Below are 21,344 nucleotides of genomic sequence, written 5' to 3' on the forward strand. Positions count from 1 at the left end.
GAGTTCGGGAAGTTTTGAGTGTTGGTGGCCGATGACTTGAGGTATCATCGAGACTTCCACTTCCGCTCGACACCAGGGTTGCCAGTTTGGCATTTTAAATGCCAGATTCCAAAAATCTGGCATTTTTGAAAACCGTTTGGCATTAGAAAAATCATTTGGCATTTGGCATTTTCATTTGGCATTTTCTTTTCTTGTATAGTATACTTCAAATGACACCTTTTCTTAATTATTTCTAAACGCGTAAAAACAAATCTCTTCACATCGGAAAACTTTGCTATTAAAACTGTGATGGATATTGTTTCTAATTTTTTTTTTGGAATTTTCTCTATAACTTCTTTGGACTCTGCACTTGAACCAGATTCAACAAAAAACATCATAAGAAACACGAAACAGTAAGTTTTCTTAATTGTCAATAATTATTTAACTGTTTACGTATTTACCTTTCATGTTAATGTATTTCTTTTTCATTCTTAAAATCCAACCGTGGTGTAGTGGTTTAGCACTTCACTTAGTAGTCAGTAGGTAAAAAATTACCCCAGCAGGAAATTTAGTATAACTCAAAAAAAAAAAAAAGAAAAAGAAAAGAAAACACGCAAGCCACCAGGATATGATAGTAAATTGTCTATCAAAAGTGAGTAGTTTTCTTTGTGGGGGTGGGAGTCAACAGACTTTGGCATCTTTTTGAGTGTTTTGGCATTTTTTTGAGTCTTCCCCTGGCATTTTGTTGAAAAATAATCTGGCAACCCTGATTGTTGCTGTGGACTGAAGAAGACTGCTGATTGCTGCAGCAGAATACAAACAAATGTGCACACTCCCATGTGCTTATTAACTTAATATAGGATTTTGACAACCTTTGTTGATCATCGTAAGTTGTAAGTAATATATATTAAAATCATCTCTTCGACTGCAGTAACTCTGCCCTATTTTTTCTCTAAATACTTTCGAGTAGTCTGAGCCATTTGTTTTGGCTCCTCCTACTCCTATTCTACTCGAAGATGAAGGAAGGTGAAGAATCGTACAACATATCTATAGCAGCTGTGCCAATGTTAACTCGGACTGGGGATAGGCTTTTTCTTATTTTTCGACTGATGTACAAGAGTTAGAGCAAGCAGCAGTTAATATTAGAGTATTGGAAAACAAGGTCACGGCTCATAAAAAAAAAGTCATTTGAAATGAACATATTGCTCAAAATAAAAAGGCTAAAGGCTGTCGTTATGGACAGACATGTCTGTCAATAACAATGGAAAATTAAAGCCAGACAGTGTTTCAGTGTGGAAAGGCCAGGCTTTTTTTATTGAATAGTGATTTCCTCTATTCGCAATAGTACTGCGAATACTGATTTCCTCTATTCGCAGTAGATAGATAGTACTGTGTTATTTATTTATTTCTATCTATCTAGATATCTATTATTATTATTATTATTATTATTATTATTTTGCATTTCATTGACGCTGATGATGTGTCTGTTGTTGTGTAGTCATGGTGGTGTTGATGAGGCGGTTGCGATTGTAACAGTTGTTAGCGGTAGTGATGATGACTATATATAAAAGGAGAATGGTTATGATGTAATGGTGGTGGCGGTTGCTGTAGCTTTTATAGCTGTGGTAGTGGTAGTAATGATGATGATGTGATGGTTTTGGTTGTATTGTCGGTGGTAGCGATGATGACGAGGAGGATGATGATGATGATGTAAAGGTGGCGGTGGTTGCGATAGTTTTGATAACGATGTGGAGGTTGCTGTGGTAGTAGTAGTAGTGATGATGTGGTGGTGGCTGTTAGTAGAGGTAGTTTATTGATGGTAACTTCCATTATTTGCAGGAACACTGAGATATGAGTCGAGTGATGGGAGAGAGAGAGAGAGATTCTGGAACTTTATGAAATATATTTAACTAACTGTAAATAATACAATAAATGGGGACGGAACTATTCTCATTAAAGTAATCTGACAGATAAGAAGCTAGATTTCAAGATATGAACATATGATCAAGTTGGAGAGGTGGGGATGGAGAAATTTTCATGGATTGGATTCGGGTAACAAAAACAAAACACAATCTTGTCAAGTTTCAGACTTGAAGGAAAAGTTGAAACGTTTAAAATCTCAATTCTAAGTCACACAAAATGTTTCTATCATCCCTCCTCTTCTTTCCTTCTCAAACTAACACTCATTCAACTTCAAGCCATTTGACAACACACCATTTTGAACAGAAAATACAGTGTTGTGTTCAGTGAGGGGACAACGGCTAATTTTCAGAGACGGGAGGGTGCTTCGTTTTATTATACACAGGCAAACGACAGAAAAAATTTTATGCAAAAGGAAAAAAGCCAAATAATCTGAAAAATACCAGTGGTTAATTTGTGTCCCAAATCAATTAATATCAAGTGATTTTTAACACAACATCAAAATAAATAAAATAGTACCCAACACCAAATCCAGCTTTTTAAAAAGACTGCAGCTATTCGGACTCGTTTCTGAATAGTCTCCAGGGGCTATTCGGACTCAAATCTCAATGTGCATGTGTAATCAACAGATTTTTCCGACCCAGTCTGAATAGTCTCCCATGGCAGTAAAGTTTTGTTTTTTTTGTTGTTTTTTCAAAAAAAATTTAATTATTGATAATTACATAAAATTAATGTAAATCAAAATTACGATTTTAGTAACTATCAACAGCTAATCTAATCCCTTTTTATTGGTAAAAAAGACAAAATCATAGATCAATTGGAAGTCCAGAAATTAAAAAGAAAAGAGTTAAATTAAAACTCTTCAAAAGTAACAAAAGTCAGTCAAAGTCACCACTTAACACAATGTCCTTATAGAATCAGAACAAAAATAAATACATCTACAGTCCAAAGTAGGGGTATGAGCTGAGTCAGTGTGATAAAGGCAAAACAAAATTTCTTCAGAATTCTTTTTCTGGGAAATTCCACGAAAATGTCAACCGAAGGGGTGTTTTACAAATTCTTAAGAACATATTAAAATTTGGTACCAATTTGTTGGAAAATCATTCAGGATTATGAATATAAGGATATTTCGTGCATATTTTTGGTACAGGATGCTTATTGTAGCTTTATGTAAGGGCATCCCCTATTTGAAGAACGAAAAGAATATTTTCTCAATATTATAAATCTTGCAACTTCTACAAAATTATAGCCACCTTTGTTGTTGTTTATTGATATTAAAACAATTATAAGTATCAGAAACCTATATAAACATTCAAATTTACGATTTTAATGAAATGTCCTCATCGGTTGTTTTAATGACCTTGGGAAATTGTATGTCAGTCCGTTACCATTAAAACAGTATTTTTTCATCTACGAAAGATGTGATTGTTGTACAGACTCACTATTTCAGATTTTCTGTTCTTACATGAATGGCTTTAGCACTGTAAGATAATTTTTCAAGAAATTTATCATTTAAGGTACTTTTGTTGGGTAACGGACTGACATTTTTAGGGTAACGGACTGACAGTAACAGACTGACTAATTCTATTTTAATTCAAAGACAATATATAAAAGTCGTTTTTTAAGTCCCAAGAGTAATGTCCACTCCAATGTGTTTCAACTGATCAAGCAGCCATTTTATAAACATTTGGATCATAAAATTTCAAACACTGGTCTTCAACATCAAGCCTGCTATTTTTCAATAGGTAAGTTAAATCTTTTAAAGCTTGTGAATCTTTTGATCACTTGAAGATTTTTGCTATGTTTGAATTGAGGAAAAAACACTGTTTATTGTTCTATAATATCCTTATGACAATGGAGCCAGTAGTGGTCCTCTGTTAAAGGGGCAAGAAGCCCTGGGAGAAAAAAAAAAAAAAAGAAATCAAACAATTAAATTAATGTGGAAAACTATTGAGTCACTGAGGCTTTAAATGTAGTGGGTCAGCTAGCTGTTTAGCTGTGTATAATGTCAATATTTTAGTTGTTACAAAGTAATGTGATACAAGTTAGAAATGAGTTTTATTTTCTTAGTTTTGCGGTATAATTTTTAAGACAACACGATTTGATTATTCCGATTTGACTTTCATAGCTTATGATGTAATTTCGCTCAATTTTCTTCATTCACAAGGTTCAAGATGCCTACTCTATCCATGGTTCAAAAGCAGAGGAATTATCAAGAAAGACTGAAAACTGATGGGCATTACATTGTTTAGGAAAAAGATAGGCAACAAAAGCAGGAGTCTCAAAGAAAACGTGGAAATGATTGTAAAGGACGCTTAAAAGAAATAACGGGATTTACAAGCAAAATGGAAAAAAAAAAAAGAGAAAAGCCGATCAATCTACAACTCCAAAAGAAAGTAAACCAAGCACACCTAAATCCACATCTGCCTCACATTTCAGCACAGGAAAGTAAAATACTGAATTCAACTTTGAGTCTACCATCCTCCCAAAAAAAAAAAAAAAAAAATTAAACTATGCCTGTGTTGCTAAGGGCATCCATCAACCAATGGGTTTTGAAATATTTTATTCATGGAAATGGGGTTTCAAGATGAAATAAAATAATTTGATCGAAAATTTCTATTTGGACAAGAAGTACTCTTGGCGAGCACCAAGGGAAAAATATTTCATAATTGTGAGAGATGAAAAAAGAGAAAGGACGAAAATTCAAAAAAGTTTCGTGTAAAAAAAATGAAAAAGAGGGTGTCGATTGTTAGTGAATTTCATCCAGGAATCAAAATTGGCTTAAGTTTATTTTGCTCCCTCAGAATCTCAGAATGTACTTCTAAGAGAAATCCCACAATCTGCATAAGTAAATTGTAACAATCAAGGATAAAATGGTCCAAATGATTATTTTTGAAGATCTTTCTCAGATCTTATATAACTGGCTTTCTGGTCAAGTGCAGATGAGGAAGAGGTTGACTGCCAATACTATCGACCAGTTTGCAGTGACGGTCATGGCCTATTGACAATTCCTAAGCTTGAGGAATCGAGATGAAATACAGAATAAAAATTAAGCTTCAAAAATAAGTACCAAAAGAATGTTAAACATTCCCCAGTTTTAAAGTCCTTTCTTATCTACATTTTTTTTTTTTTTGATAATTTAATTTCATAGTTGAAATAAAGTTGCCATTTGGCTGTGACAGAATAGATTTCAACTCCACGAATCATTATTTTATTATTAAATTTTTTCAAAAGCAAAGTTGGGATTGAGGTAATCAGATGTCACCCATCGAGTTACTCATCATGCCCAATGTAGCTTGACATCCATATAAGGAAGAGTATTGGTTTGATCAATCACACTGGGTATTCAGTGTTGCTCATAATTACATAATTGTTTCTTTGCTCTGGATTTTATGTAGTAACCGATTATTCTGAGTAATAAATTCAGAGGTGTCGTCCGTTACCATCCATTTGTCAGTCCGTTACCACACTTTTTCAAGACTGCAGATTCAAATTTTGGACAATCTTTTAAATATTGCTAGTGGGTTGTAGAACAACATCTCGTGGTTACTATAAAAGAACTTATTTGTTACTGGAAGGTTTAACTTCAGAAAGTTTGATCCATCTACATATAAAATTGAAAAAGATGGATTTTCTGATGTCAGTCCGTTACCAACATTATAATGTCAAAAAAATTCAAGTTGATTAAGATTCATCTTTATCCTTTTGATATATGATAAGGGCGGACATGATACATGTCCATGGGAAATATTAGCTCCATACAATAAATACATTGCATTTCAGAGCACGAAATGTATGCATTTTTGGTCTGATTTGTCAGTCCGTTACCCGTGGAATTTCCCTTCTATTTCTTTGTCAGTTCCACCCTCTGCTTACTGCCCACATTGTGGCCTCCTCTCCCCTGTATATGCACAGACATTGGAGTTTGAGTCCGAATAGCCACAGGAGACTATTCAGACTCCAGTCTGAATTTCCACATCATTTTTAAAAAAGCAAATGGCATCAATTATGTGTAATTTTTTTATCTTTTGAACTGAAAACGTCAAACGTGCAATTCAACCTTTTTTTTTTTTCAACCAGTAGGAAACTTATTAACCAGCAAATTGGTTCATAGTCCACCAACCATTAAAAATTTCACTACCTACCGACCTGTTAACTTTATTGATCTTCTTTTGTTTCTATAATTTGTTCATCCTAACCCTATTTTAATTGATGATAGGCCTTGGTGTTGTTCATCTCTCTACCGACCACACCTAACGGTGGATTTTACATCTTTTCCAAAAAGAATTAACATAGATACAGTTAGGGTAAAGTCGGGTAGTAATTTCGCAGTCAGTTTGCTAATTGGGCAACACAAACACTGACAATCGGTTTACCTGGCCAATTAATTGTATTTTTATGAAGTGTTAACGTAGATTTATATCTTAGCTTATGGCTCATGTTGGGCGCCCCAAGGGGTGCCTAAGTAAATAAGTAATTCACAAGAGTCCTTTTTTTTACTGTCACTGTTGTCAGATATTTGCCCCACATCAGGTAACTTCATCACAAGATTTTATACTTGGTTTTTCTCCCTACAAGAAAATATGGGGAACAATTTCAATTTCTTAGATGTTTTTTGTCCTCAAATCTCTCTACATTATCCGTTAGTGCCTATTTCCAGATATTTATTTGCGCTTAAATCAAGAGTCTTGATATACTTCAAGTGCCTTCCTGAGGTTGCTTGCTGCAACCAAAACCACCACCATTTCATCTTCATTGTCATTACCACCACTACTAAAACCACCACCACCTCATCATCATCATCAATACAACCACTTCTATCACAACCAACACCACCACCACATCAGCATCGTCACTACCATCACCATCCCCAGCATATCTTTTTCACCACCATCAACCTCAAATCATCATCATCATCACTACCCCCACAACCACACCATTTTTCATCGATACTGTCACTATGACTACAACTACAAACACCACCACCGCCGTAAATCATCATCATTACAACCACCACTTGTACAATCACTGCCACATTATTTTCATTACCTTCCTTACAATACAATAATCACCACCAGCATATCATAAGGATCTCTACCACCACATCACCAATCCTTCCACAGCTACAACTATAGTCATCACCACATCAGCATTACTACCACTAAAACCACCACCACCGCCACCACATCATCATCATCATCACTACAACCACAACCACCACCAATTCATCATCATCGTCACTACCACCTCCACTACGACCACATCATCATTACTATCACCACTACTACAACCGCCACATCACCATCCCTAGCACCACTACTACAACAAACAACTCATCACCATCCCTACTACAAGCACCACATCACCATCCCGACCACCTCTACTACAACAAACACCACCACATCATCATACCTGTCAAGATTACTACAACAATGACCACATCTCCATCCGTAACACCACTACTACAACAACCACCATATCACTATCACTATCACCAATACTACAACAACTACAGCATCACCATCCATACTACAACTGCTACAACAATCACCACGACAACACCACCTCTACCGCCTTACAACATAAAAACTACCTCCACTACTATAACCACAACACCATCATCCCTACCACCACTACTACAACAACCACCACCACATCACCATCCCTACCATTACTACTACAACAACCACCACCACATTACCATCCTTATCACCACCACTACAACCACCACATCACCATCCCTACCACCACGACTACTACAACAATCACCACTACTGCAACCACCACCTCAACGCCATCCCAAACACCAACAAATCACCATCCCTACTACAACCACCAACACATCACCTTCCCTACCGACCACTACTAAAATAACTACTTTGACATCATTAACCCTACCACCACTACTACAGCCACCACCGCATCACCATCCCTACCACCACTACTACAACCACCACATCAACATTTCATATTTTGAGAGAAAAAAAATAGTTGACAAAATGGCAGCAAAGGCAGAGTATGATATTTATGTTAAATCAAATGCATTGATATTTTCAGCTAAGTTGAAGAGAACGTTAACTGGAGGTCACCCACCAACACCACATCATTATCACTACCACTGCTACTACACAACCACCACTACCACATCATCATCACTACCATTACTGCAACCACTACCACTACGTCATCACCACCTCTACTACTACTACAACTACCACCACATCATCACTACCACTACTACTACAAGCACCACCCCACCTCATCATCATCACTATCACTACTACTACAACTACCATCACTACATCATCATCACTACCACTACTACTACAACCATTTCCACCAAACCTCCATCACTAATACAACCACCGCGACCATATCATAAACCTTACCACTACTACTACAACCACCACCAGCAGATCATCATAACTACCACTACTACTACAAGCACCACATCATCATTACCGCTACTAGAACTTCCACCAACACCACATCATCATCACTACCACCAGTACTGTAATCACTTAGGTTTTGGAGCTTTACTTCATTTGAAATAGGGAAACTTTGGGATTGTATTTGGCATTATGTTTATATATTATATTATAGTTCTAATCAGTTATCTATTTAGAGTTATACAATATGTAAACCCAATGCCAAATACCATTCCAATTCCCTTTTCTTGTGTGCGGAAATTCCTCCGAGTGGTGAGCCAAATTTGAAATTAGCGTATACCGTAGAAGGGATAATTAATTGTTTTTATCCTTGAATTTAAAAAACAAAACAAATCACCTTGAAAACTCCTTGAATTTCAAAATGGAATTGCTGTAGGAACCCTGAGGGGACATTTAGTGTAGGATTGACATTAAGTCGAAAAGTCAGGGTTGTCACGACATCTTGATAACGACATTTCATTTTGACGTGCTATAACTTTTTAAGATTTTACATTGGTTTCCAGCAATTTGAAGCAATAATTATTTACATCTTTTTTTTATATTTTATTTTTAAAAAACACTTTAAATGAAAACGATTAAAGATACAGTGCCCGTTATTTTGACTTACATTTAGAAGTGGTATATTTTCAGCCCAAAAAATATTACTTCAAAATATGGATGGAGATATAAACCGATGTAATAATCAACTTTTTGGCCAAATCTCTTTCTTCCACCTAAAACCTGCATTAAAAAAAAAAATAACCAAAAAAAAAAACCCTTACCATAATATGTCATGATCTAAATGAGTGCTTAAGAGGTAACTCGACAACATGCATAAAATAAAGATCTGAAGAATAAGGCCCCCAGAGTTTACTAGTTACTTTTTAAAAGAGCAAATGGCGATTTGTTTAAGATGATATGAATAGAAAGATGAAACTTAATTAAATGAATCTTCTGATAAATTAATGGTGATCACAGTTACAAATGGGAATATAATGACATTACGTATCTTATGCGATCTTGATGAGATTATAATAATGTTGGATATTGCGGGCTGACTTGGGGGGTTCCACTTCCAGTTTGAGAGTAGTTGCAGTTATTCCTCCGACTTGATAAATTCTTGACCGTGATTGAACTGGCAAAGGTGACAAGGGAAGCTCCAACGTCTTGATGGCGGAACTCAAAACAAGTGAAGTGCTCGACAAAATCCCAAGAGTAAGATATACATCTCGAAAACATCGATAATATGAGGAGTGGAATAGTATGGCCGTCAGGGCATAGGTTATTGAGAGAAGTGAGTGAGGAAGATTAAATCAATCAACTTTTATAGTAAGTGGCGACGTGACAGAAGGCAGAATGAAAAGTATTCAATAATTTGAAATTAATTCAAAGAGAATGCTATTAAAAGAAAGATGATCTAATAATATTAGATATATAACTGGAGTGAGATGAACTCAGTTCTAACTAAAATAAAACTTTAATAAAATAAATGTGAACAATCGTTACAGTGACACATGCACTGAAGAATCTTTTTTTTTTTTTTTTTTTTTATTTTGTTTTTGTATGGCTTTTTAAAAAATATCTTCATCGTATCGTCCTATCATACTTTACCACTTTTCAGATTGATATAAAAAAAAATCATAGTTGTAAATAATCGTTGTAGAGCATTACTCCTACCCAATGTCATTTATGATAGATGATAACTAGATAGATATCAATACCAGGGTCGATTACCCAATGTGTTGCTGAGTGTCAAGGAGTCCTCCGCAGCCATAAGACTCACGCACGGAGTCGGGTATTATTGATTCAAACAATGTCATTTTTATTCACGGAGGACCCAAACAAAATTCATACATTCAGTATGACCTGTTTTCAATACTGAATAATGTGTGATTGTGAGTGCGCTTGCCTGTTTTTGACTGACAGTGAGAGAAGGATGTAATGCGTTAACTGCAGGGGTCTTATTTTTTTTATTAAAAAAAAAAAAATTATTTGGATCACGAGCGCTGGTAATATATGAGAATACAATAGTTAACTAAACGGAATCCTAATATTATCATTATATTTAGTTTCGCAATACTTTTTTAAAGTAATCATTACGTTAATGCCTGTTTTCTTTCTTTTTTTTTCTTCTTTTTTCCAGTCTTCTACGTTTGTTTGTTCCTTTTTTTTCTTCTTTTTTCTTTTTTGTTTATCTTTCTCTCTTTATTCTGCAAATTTGCTACATTCCTCATCCATTCATAACGCATCGCCTTCATAATAGTATAGGTAAATTACAAGTAAGTGTCATTGAGTTGGTATTTTGTTTACGCAGTTATTATGATGTCTTCTTGCTGTCGCGGGCTGGTGAGCAAACACAATTGGCCCATAGTGTTGTGGTTTATATATTCATTGAGAAATGGTATCAAACCATTGATGAAGGAAAGATTATAGAACTATGTTTTTTTAAACAAGTAGGTCTATTATTTAAAAAGAGTAAGTGAATGAACGTCAGAATGGGAGGATTCGATATTCGCAGAAAAAGTATCTTAATTCATCAGGGTATAACTAACAAGTCTGCTTCTCCATTTCCAATCCCCTGGACGGAATCGAGAGGCAAGGACGGAGGGATTGTATTACTACTACTACTACTACTACTACTACTACTACTACTACTACTACTACTACTACTACTACTACTACTACTACTACTACTACTATTACTACTACTACTACTACTACTACTACTACTACTACTACTACTACTACTACTGGGTGGGGTTCCTACCTCCCATAGTGGGCAGGGAGGTACATATTGTGTCTTCTATCCCCCTATATCTGTTTTCCAACTTGCATTCTGTCTTTGTCTTGGAATGCGATTACTTGGTTTTGTCCTGGCCCTGATCGGGGTCCTGGCTGAGAGGGAAACAGTCAAATGCATAGTTATTGTTTTGGGAGATGATATTTTTTTCCTTGTAAATCATCTCTCTGTTAGGTATTATTATATTTGTTATAATTTATAATGTGAGCATTTGAGTGTATTCCTCTTAGTGGGGGCCGTGCTTGTGTCCTGATGAGACTTATTGGCGATCTCAAACTAAGTACATTGATGGTATGCTCTTGGAATCTACATCTGATCCCTATTTGTTCCCAGTTCCCCTTTGTCTTACTTTTTCTTGGATGCTTTAATTGTAATTCTAAAACTTTTTACTATCCCATTTTCTTCCTTTTTACTGGCGCTGATATAACCTAAATGTGTTGCAAGCGCCGTAAAACCCTTAAAAACGAAAAAAACGAAACTACTACTACTACTACTACTACTACTACTACTACTACTACTACTACTACTACTACTACTACTACTACTACTCCTCCTCCTCCTCCTCCTCCTCCTCCTCCTCCTCCTCCTCCTCCTCCTCCTCCTCCTCCTCCTCCTCATAGCACTGCGACTACAACAACTACTATTATTACTAATTACTGCTACTACTACTACTACTACTACTACTACTACTACTACTACTACTACTACTACTACTATTCCCATCTGTCTCCGACTAGTTATATTTTAATTATGTTATCTAACGCTGCTTGGATGTCTTACATAAAAGACCTATGGGCGGAAGGGTAGGAGTAATATAGATGAAAAAAGCAGTTTATTCCACTCTATCTCCCCCCCCCCCCCCCCCCCCCCCCACGGACCGCCCGCCTCAAGTTTATTTATCTTATAAAACAATTGACTTGCTTTGTCTATTCTCCTCTCTCCTCAAGTGGTGGGGGTCCTTAGCTGGGAGGGAGACACAAATGTATAGTTATTATTATTATTATTTTTTTTTGTTTTTTTTTTGTTGAGAGACTGTATTTTTTCCTTTGTAAATCATCTCACTGCTACTGTTATATTCTATTATAATTATTAGTTTTGATTACTGTCTGTTGTAGATTATACTGTGGAAACATTTGAGTATATTCTTCACAGCGGGACCCTTTGCTTGTGCCTGGATGGGACTTTTCATTAATGAATGTGTACCTACATTGTTGTATTGCTCGTGGAATATTCTGTTCTCTTTTTGGCCCAGTCCCCTTTGACTTCCTTTTTTCTTTGGTGCTTTTATCTTCATACCTACGACTTTCCTTTATCATCATCCTTTTTACTGGTACTGGGATGACACGAAAGCGTCGCAAGCGCCGTAAACTCCTGAACACACCTAAACACATCCTCGTGTGTGGTATTCTAAAGACATGTTCTACACATTTCTATCTTCTGAGGGTCACTATTCTTCAATCGCTTGGTGGCCACAGTGTCAAACTTTGATTTTCCTGTCAGTCAGAGTGGAAATATTACTTGATAGAACATTTGCATATTGCCCGAAACATTGTTGTCAGGTTTATTCATACATGGACACAGAAAAGAAATGTACATTCTTTGTGTTAAAGAATTTCGGTCTTTAAAAAAGTGCGACACATAGAAAAGGTAACGATGACTTTTGGTTTCAATGATTATCGAATATATCGAAATTTTATTTTAACATTAAGAAAATATTCCTTCAGAAAAATGGATGGGACGAATATGGGTGTGACCAAAGCGGGTTTTAAAAATAAATGTGTATTTTAAACACTATGAGAAAGCGGGGCATCGCGCCTTCTTGCCTGAACTGAACATGTTTGCTCTGAACCTATGTTGACATAGTGCCAGCTGTTTGGTAGGTTGTCGTTAAAATGGACAGTATTTAGAGATAATAAGGTAATGGCTTCACACGGCGACCATTCTTTACAATAGGAATGCCCTTTGCATTTGACGATGTTCTGTGGAGCTTGTATAATGAACAATAATTTCTTTTGTGATAATTTACAGCTATTTACAGCAATTGAATCACCCAACGTTGTTATTGTTGTGATTGTTTTTGTGTTTGATGTTCATACTCTTGTAACACTACCTGCTTTATATAGAGAGGGTGCGGTATTGGGTGGGATTGAATCTTTTGAACTCTCAAATAAACCGGAAAGGTCACTCTTGCAGTTTGTTTTTTGTTTTTATATAGTGTTTTCTCTCATTTTCTTCTGCCCATTGCCTATTGTTATTGCCCTGGAATGGATTCCTTGGTTTTTGCCATACCCATGAAAACCTTGGCTGAAAGCGAAAGTCAAATGCATTGTTACTTTTTTTTTTTTAATGAGATGATATTCCCCTTGTAAATCATTCTTTCTTTATTTACTTTTTTTTTCAACTTAAATCGTAACCATGTGTATATTTCCATCTTAGCGGGATTTATTTTTTTTTAAATTTTGTTTTTGTTTGCTTATGTTTGGGTGGAGCTTGACACGTTGATCCATGTTCTCTCTGTTTAAACTAGTCCCCTTTGTCTTACTTTTTTTGTGAACTTTTTATATTTTAAACTCTCCTTCGTTCTCATTTTTAATGGGGCCGAAATGACCTAAAAAGTGTCGCAAGCGCGATACCCTAACATCAAAGGACACAAAGATAGTTGCTATTTATTCTTGTCCGTGGTTAGAATTTTATGAAAACGTTATCCAAAGTGCTATCTAATTTTGAACTCATGTCCCCTCATTCCACAAGCCATTTACTTGAGCTGAGAACCACACGATAATCCAGAGATTTTTTTAAGACTTCAAGAAAGCCGAAATTAAGATAGAGAAGTGGATTCTTTGGTAACATACGTGCAGTAACTATAGTGTGTTGGACAGGTATCTTATTAATAAAAAGATTGTTAATTTACAAAGGTAAAAGGTAACAATGTGTGCCTTCGAAAATGAGAAGGGCTCGCTTTAACACGTTCTGAGTCGAGTTGTATACTAACGTATGCTCATAAATACATCAGAGTTTTTATTATTGTGTATGTGTGTGTGTGTGTGTGTGTGTTTGTGTGATGCTTTGCGTATGTATATGTGTCATATTATATGCTAGCGTTACATTATTTGATGAAGGCTAGTGTCTTGTTTATATAACTGTTTTTATGCAATCCATCTCTGGTATGTTCTTTGCCGTGTATCTGGCGGCCGATGGAAACGTCACATGAGAATGAGACAACTTACCTGTACTGACAAATGCGTGTCTTTGTGTACTCAAGGAGGATTTTCAAAAATTGTTTTGGTGAAGATTGTGAAAGAAGTAGGTACCTACCCCTAAAGAGTTCAGAATTCGTGGATGCTTAATTTTAAGATACCGGATTATTATCTATTATATGAGTGGCACGTTATGTTATAACTGTCAACAGGGATGTGTCCGAAACGGTCATCCTGTAGGGTTATGGGTCTCCACATTGATTCATTTGATAAGTCCTATGTTAATAATATCGTTTGGGCTCCTATCTACGTGCACTGCACGTAGTAATTTGCGATGCCCCCGACATGTTATAATTATAAAGCCGTAAAACCAAGACTTGTTTCGAAGTCTAGATGTCTCAGTTTTAAAACTTTTTTTTTTTTTTAAATTAGGGGCTCGTTTATGATTTTATATATTATAAGAGGTAAGCGTTTTCTTGTCAAAATGGAATAAAAAGGCGTTTAGTTTCGCCATTTTTTGTATAACTCTTGTTTCTTTTGATTGTTGTTGTTGTTGTTGTTGTTGTTGTTGTTTTCCTATCAGCTTTTGTCTTGCGTTTTGCCTCAACATTGAGGGACATTTTATTTTATATTATATTTTTGTCCATTCTGATCATCATACGCTTAAATATTTCCTTTTTAAAGCTGACAACTTAATTAATCACTTTGTCCTCGTGTTTAGAATATGAATATGATTTAAACGGTGGACCTTGCTATTAACCAGTTAACTGCCCTACTCTAGAAAGACACGTATTTTTAAAAAAATGGTCAGAATACTCGTCCTTCGAATGTGGATCGAATTAAATGACCCTCATCTTGGCAAACACTCTCAAACCTGGGATATCGCAAAGTCCCAGTTTGACAGTGTTTGCCAAGATCAAGGATCATTTAAATCCATCGATATTTGAAGGACGAGTTTTCTGGCCACTTTTGAAATATATGTTTGGTTTGCTATTCTTGTTGTTGTTTTTCTAGATTACGGCAGTTAACTGGTTAATAAGACTAGGCCCATGTTTCCCAACCAGGGCACGGTTTCTGTATCATGAAACGGAACTTAATTTCTATCCTTTATAATATAAGAGATCCTTCCACCAGTTCTAATAAAATAATATTTTTTTAAAAAGTGGCTATGACACTCGTTTTCGGATCGGAAGGTCCTGGGTTCGAGCCTCGCTCGGCGCATAGTTTAGTTCTTGGAAAAGATTCTTTACTCACACTCTCTCACCGTACTCAGGTGTAAAATGAGTACCTGGCCGTTAACAGCGAAAAATTGTAATATCGCCTAACAGGCGGCATGTCCCGTCCTACATGTTAAATGTTGCTGTTGACCAGGTACCCCTTGTAAAGCGCTTTGAGCACATTAAGTGGATATTGCCCTATATAAAGCTCAATTTTAAGCTCAATATAAGAGATCCTTCCACTAGTTCTAATATTATATTAGATAAGCCCCAGCTAACAAAAAACCGCGGTGTGGATGATAGGGAGGTCACTAAAATAACCAAAGTATGACGAAATCGAACCAATTCCATTGTACCTACACGGTGCCTTACAGACTCCACTAATTACAGTAGCTCATCAGAATTCACCATAGATTAGTCTTTTGGCTGTCTTGGTAATGGCCATTTGTTTTTATTTTCTTTCTTTCTTTTTCTCTGTCTTCTTTCTCTCTTTCTTTCTTTCTTCATTTCTTTTTGTTTCATCTTTCTTTCTTTCTTTCATTTTTCCACGTATACTTGGGTGTTTCTTTTTCGTTTGTGGTTCATTTGAAAAGAGTACGCCTAGGTTCATAGTGATTAGGTCAAGTTTAAAGTGTTTTTAATCAAAATGAATGATAACTTATCGGATATGACATGTTTCCTTAACTCACTCAATCCTAGAGATTTTTGCTAGTTTTCAAAACTGGAAAAATGTATCCAAAATAAGCATGTGCATAGATAGAGGTCTAGTCTTATTCAACTACCATTAACATGTAGAAATTAAAAACATTAGCTTCGAAACTACACCTATAATTTGTCTCAAAAAGTTGTAATAAATAGACATGGGATAAAAGTAACCTGGGTTAACTACGGATAGAGTCGGTGCTAAGGTTGAGTGAGTTAATTATAATCTGAATAAATGCATAATTTTAAAATATTTGTGAAGAAAGTTGGAATATTTTCCCTTTATCTTACACCTACTCATCTTATCTACGTCTGATTAGACGTCTCTTCATTCAGATAACCTTCGCTATCAGTCCTTGAACCGTTGTTGTCTTCTTGTCATCGGCAGAGACGGTTTACTTCATTCTTAGCACCGTTATTAAGTCATCCATTGGGACGTGAACACCCGGTGGATGTGAAATTTGGCGTAAACCATTGATGCAATACAATACTCTAGTGGCTGGATCAATTCATGTTCATTTCTTTTCCTTGAAAAAAAAAAAACCAAAAAAAAAAACTTGTCTACTTGCTTGTCTACCTTTTTCTTATGGGCTTCTGATCCGAGTTGGATTCCGATAGTTCAGTGATAGAGCACTCGCTTCACGGGCAAATGGGAAAGGTATCGATCCCGGTCTGTTAAAAAAAGTTATAAAGTTGTCCTTCAGGACCGATAGGCCCATGGAACATGAGTTTATCCCTGTTTCTATCGCGTGAAACGGATAATAGTATAGCAATTGATTGTTATACTTTGGATAGGGCACTAGTCTATCGCAAAGTACGTTCCGCTAGATCTAACAGACCCAGCTACCCAATTACTGCTGGGATCAGAAAATGTCTCGACTGCACCCGGGATCGATCACGGTCCCTTTGCATGTGAAGCGAGTGCTCTACCAACTGAGCTATCGGGACCTCCAGTGAGTATGTAGTTTGTTCTCTTAATATTTATACGATAAACTAGCGTTATTACCAAAGGGCAGTAATCAATTAATCAGAGCCTAAATGACAGGAAGTTGGTTTTAATAAAAATGGAGGTTAACGTGTGCATTCGGCTATAAAATAAAGGATCGATCATGTCCCTTATTTGTGTCCAGCACAGTCACTACTATTATAAAATAACGTTGACGTAAATGACATTTCTGCCGTACTCTGGAAAAAAACATATTTTAAAATTTGGCCGTCAAATATCGATCGATTTAAATGACCCTCATCTTTGCAAAAACACTCAAACCTGGGACTTCCGGGTTTGAGAGTTTTTTTTGTTTTGTTTTTTTTTTTTGTTTTTTTTATTTTTTTTTTTTTTTTTTGTTCTGTTGTTGCCAAAATGAAAGTCATTTAAATCGATCGATATTTGAAGGACGAGATTTCTGGCCAAATTTTAAAATATGGATTTTTCCAGAGTACGGCAGATTTCTCAAAGCTTAATGGTTTCTATGAGTGTACTGAACTCACAAATTAATCACCCCCACTCATTGGAACGTCTAGATGACACGTTTCTGTCCTTGTCATTATCATTATTCATTATGACACGAATTCAGGGACTGAATTAGGCAGCAATTATGCATTATATTCAACCGGAGTGTTTTAAAAAAAAGATAAAATAAGGGACGTAGATTATGTTTATGGCGAAAATGATTGTGACCTTACTGTCTCACGGTGGTACATGTATATTATTATGGGAGGAACTCTGCTGGAACTTAAATTTTAATGTGTAGCCACAATACGCTTCAACAGTCGTAACGTCACTTCCCTCGTAATGACGCATGGTAACTTAGTAACTGGCTCTAAACTAACGGAACAATGGCGGCCACCCTTATGAAATATTTCTCCGACGAGCGTATCCAGAGGGAAAAAAAATTATAAATCTGATCATGTTTTGACTTTTACACATTCTGATCACAAGACATATGAAAAGTTCTAGCCAGCATGAAGAATAAAAAGTACCGATTTTCTTTGTTTAGAACCACGATGGCCGCCGTTGCCGGGCGACGTGACATCAGACTATTGAATCCAATTACCACTGTCCCTTTAATCCCGGGTTTAAGGACCCTGTGGCTCTGAAGGTCTACTTATGACCCCTAAAGTTGAAAGCATTGATGAACCTCGAATATTGCTATATTTTCTAATGTCTCAGGCGCTTTAAACCAGTTAACTGCCCCATATTCTGGAAAGACTCGTATCGGAGAATTTGACCAGAAAACTCGTCCTTCAAATGATCGATTTAAATGACCCTCATCTTGCTGGGTGGAGTTCCTGACCTCCTTTAGTGGACAGGGAAATATTTGCTGTCTTCCATCCCCCTGTATCTGTTTTCCAACATGCTTTCTGTCTTTGTCTTGGAATGAGATTACTTGGTTTTGTCCTGGCCCTGGCCGGATACACTTGCTGGGAGGGAAGCAGTCAGATATATAGTTAGAGTTTTGAGAGATGATATTTTTTCTCTTGTAAAGCATCTCTCTGATATGCATTGTATTATTTTTGTATTCTGTACGATTTGTAAACATTTGAGTGTGTTCCTCTTGGTGGGGACCTTTGCTTGTGTCAGGATGAAATTCCTGTTTCGGCGTTGAAATTCCTCCGAGTGGTGTCTGAAAATCCTGTGAGCCAAATTTTAAGTTGGCGTCTCTGTTTAACACAATAGAAACTGGTATAAACTCTTGCTCCATGGTCCTTATGGCTCTGAAGGACTATCTATGTAGATATGATTCAAAGAGTTGAAACTTTTAAAGAGAATGAGATAGAAGGGGAGGTAGAGACTGGTGGGATCAAAAGCATGTGATTAATTTTTTGTTGGGATTCGAATGAGTTTCGTTCAAAATTGAAGAAAAAAAACATGTAACTCGTAGAAATCTTGCACAAAGCGAACAACTGTTTAAGACGGCCACTTTTGTGGACTCCTATAGGTGGCCGCCTTATACTAGTTCCATTGGTCAAGTCAAGGCAAGGCGCATGTATTCAAAAGTTCGCTTTTTAAAAACTAAAATCGTACATAAATTCGTGACAGCTTCGTGTCCGCTGTCATTGACGGATTGATTGGTTGAGATAACACATCTTCTGAGTTACGCAATGGGAATATCTAGATTGTATGTCTCAATGAGAGTTAAGTGGCTTACCTAATTTTCGTTTGGTTTGAATCATGGCAATCTAGAGAGCATTGGTTTGAATATAATCTACTTCGTACCCAAGTCGTTGATCCATAATGAAATGGTGTAAAGTGACAAAACATCTTTTTACGTTTTGACCAGAAAACCTTAACATCCGATTATGTCAATCGATTTAAATAAACCCTTACTTGTTAGAAATTATCACATCGGAACATATCTCTCTCTCTCTCTCTCTCTCTCTCTCTCTCTCTCTCTCTCTCTCTCTCTCTCTCCTCTCTCTCTCTTCTTTCTCTCTCTCTCTTTTCTCTCTCTCTCTCTCTCTCTCTCTCTCTCTCTCTCTCTCTCTCTCTCTCTCTTCTCTCTCTCTTCTTCTATTTCTTCTCCATCTCTCTCTCTCTCTCTCTCTCTCTCTCTCTCTCTCTCTTCTCTCTCTTTCTTTCTCTCACTCTCTCTCTATCTCTCTCTCTCTCTCACATATATATATATATATATATATATATATATATATATATATTTATACGTCCTTTCTTTTCTTTTCTCTCCCCCCCCCCCCCCCCCCCCCCCCCACACACACACACCACATTACATCCAGAAAACGCATATACTCCTTATATCCATCAATTAAAATAACCCCCAAGTGGTCAACAGTGTTAATTCTAAAACCCTGGACCTCAAATTGACATTTTATTTTTGCATTTTGACCCGACAATTTTAACACTCCCAATCAATCTCCATTAATATGATCCAACCCCCTTCCAACTTGTCAGAATGTCTTTAACCGGAGACTTCCAAAAATAAATTTTAAAATCCTAATCCTGAGACTTCACTTCAAAAAAGTCTAGGTTTTAAGACATGTAGGCAAGTTGGAGACCATTTTAATTGAACGATATGTGTTAGTGCATGACATAATCAGTCGGAAGGTGGAAATTTTGGATTTGCAATTTATTTATTTTTTCATTTTCTGAAAGAGTATGTTCCCCAGAGCATTTTAATCTTTATTTGAAAGTAAATCGGGTGATTTTTTATGAAGTTATGGTCAGATGAATGGGAAAGGTATCCAGCAAATTTTCTCAAATTTCATACTTTTTCAACTTGACTAGCTGTAAAAAATATTTAGAAGTGAAATTAAGCTTTGATATTTCCCGAAGATGTAAAAAAAAAAAAAAAAGGGGGTTGATTTAATCATTTAGGAGAAGAACTCATTTTGGATAATAATTGACCTTCTAAGTAAACTTGGCAATATCTCAGTTCAAACCTTTTCGCCATCCGACTGATTATGTCATTCACTGTAATATATAAGTAGGAAGTAAACATTTTCTGTCCAATCTATATAAATAGCGTTTTGTCGACGTAAGGCAGAAGTTTTGGCACTTTGAACTCGTGGTCAAGTATTCTGCCTTTGTTTTTAAAAACACAGTACATGCAGTGTTAACTAAATAGCCCATACTGTGTTCTTTAATATAACGGCAGTATTATTGTGTGGCCCGCTTTCCTATTCTGTCGTACTTTGTTTTAAAAATAAAAATTGGCCAGAAAACTCGGCCTTCAAATATCGATTGATTAAAATGACCCTCATCTTGGCAAAAACTCTTGAACCTAACTGGGACTTCGGCGAAGTTCGTTCCAGGTTGCACAGTTTTTTTTTTTTGCCAAGATGCCGGCCATTGTAATCGGTCGTTATTTGAAGGACGAATTTTCTGGCCATAATTTTAAATATACGCGCTTTATCGGACAGAGTACGACGGTAGGGATTGGAGTGTCACTTAGAGTGCTGGGAATTGACATTTATTATAGTAATAGTAATAGGCAAAATTCATTGTTGTGTCCGTTTGTGTATCCCGGCTGACACTTCCTATCCTGCGTCGATAGGTACTGCTGAAGAGCATTTTTTTGGATAAGGTTTAGATTTAGAGTGGTGGTCACGTCTTCTCTGTTGGGAAAATAATATTATATTATTATGT

General features: G+C 36.3%; 1 protein-coding gene across 6 annotated transcripts in view; it reads left to right on the forward strand.

Annotated features, from left to right (window-relative positions):
• Window positions 1-726: 726 nt before the first annotated feature.
• The window catches only part of LOC144966417 (equilibrative nucleoside transporter 1-like), a 46,899-nt gene continuing 26,281 nt past the window's right edge, over window positions 727-21,344 (forward strand). For 2 of the 6 annotated variants that reach the window (XM_078902840.1, XM_078902845.1), the window contains exon 1: window positions 727-872. The gene's annotated coding sequence lies outside the window, so the exon portion shown is untranslated. Of the gene's footprint in view, window positions 873-14,380; window positions 14,431-20,819; window positions 21,343-21,344 lie in introns of those variants that run through there. The other 4 variants (XM_078902846.1, XM_078902842.1, XM_078902844.1 and 1 more) reach the window with 4 other exon arrangements.

This window comes from Berghia stephanieae, chromosome 2, assembly GCF_034508935.2.
Source record: "Berghia stephanieae isolate SIO BIC M18660-M18661 chromosome 2, UCSD_Bste_1.3, whole genome shotgun sequence".
Lineage (NCBI taxonomy): Eukaryota > Metazoa > Mollusca > Gastropoda > Nudibranchia > Aeolidiidae > Berghia > Berghia stephanieae.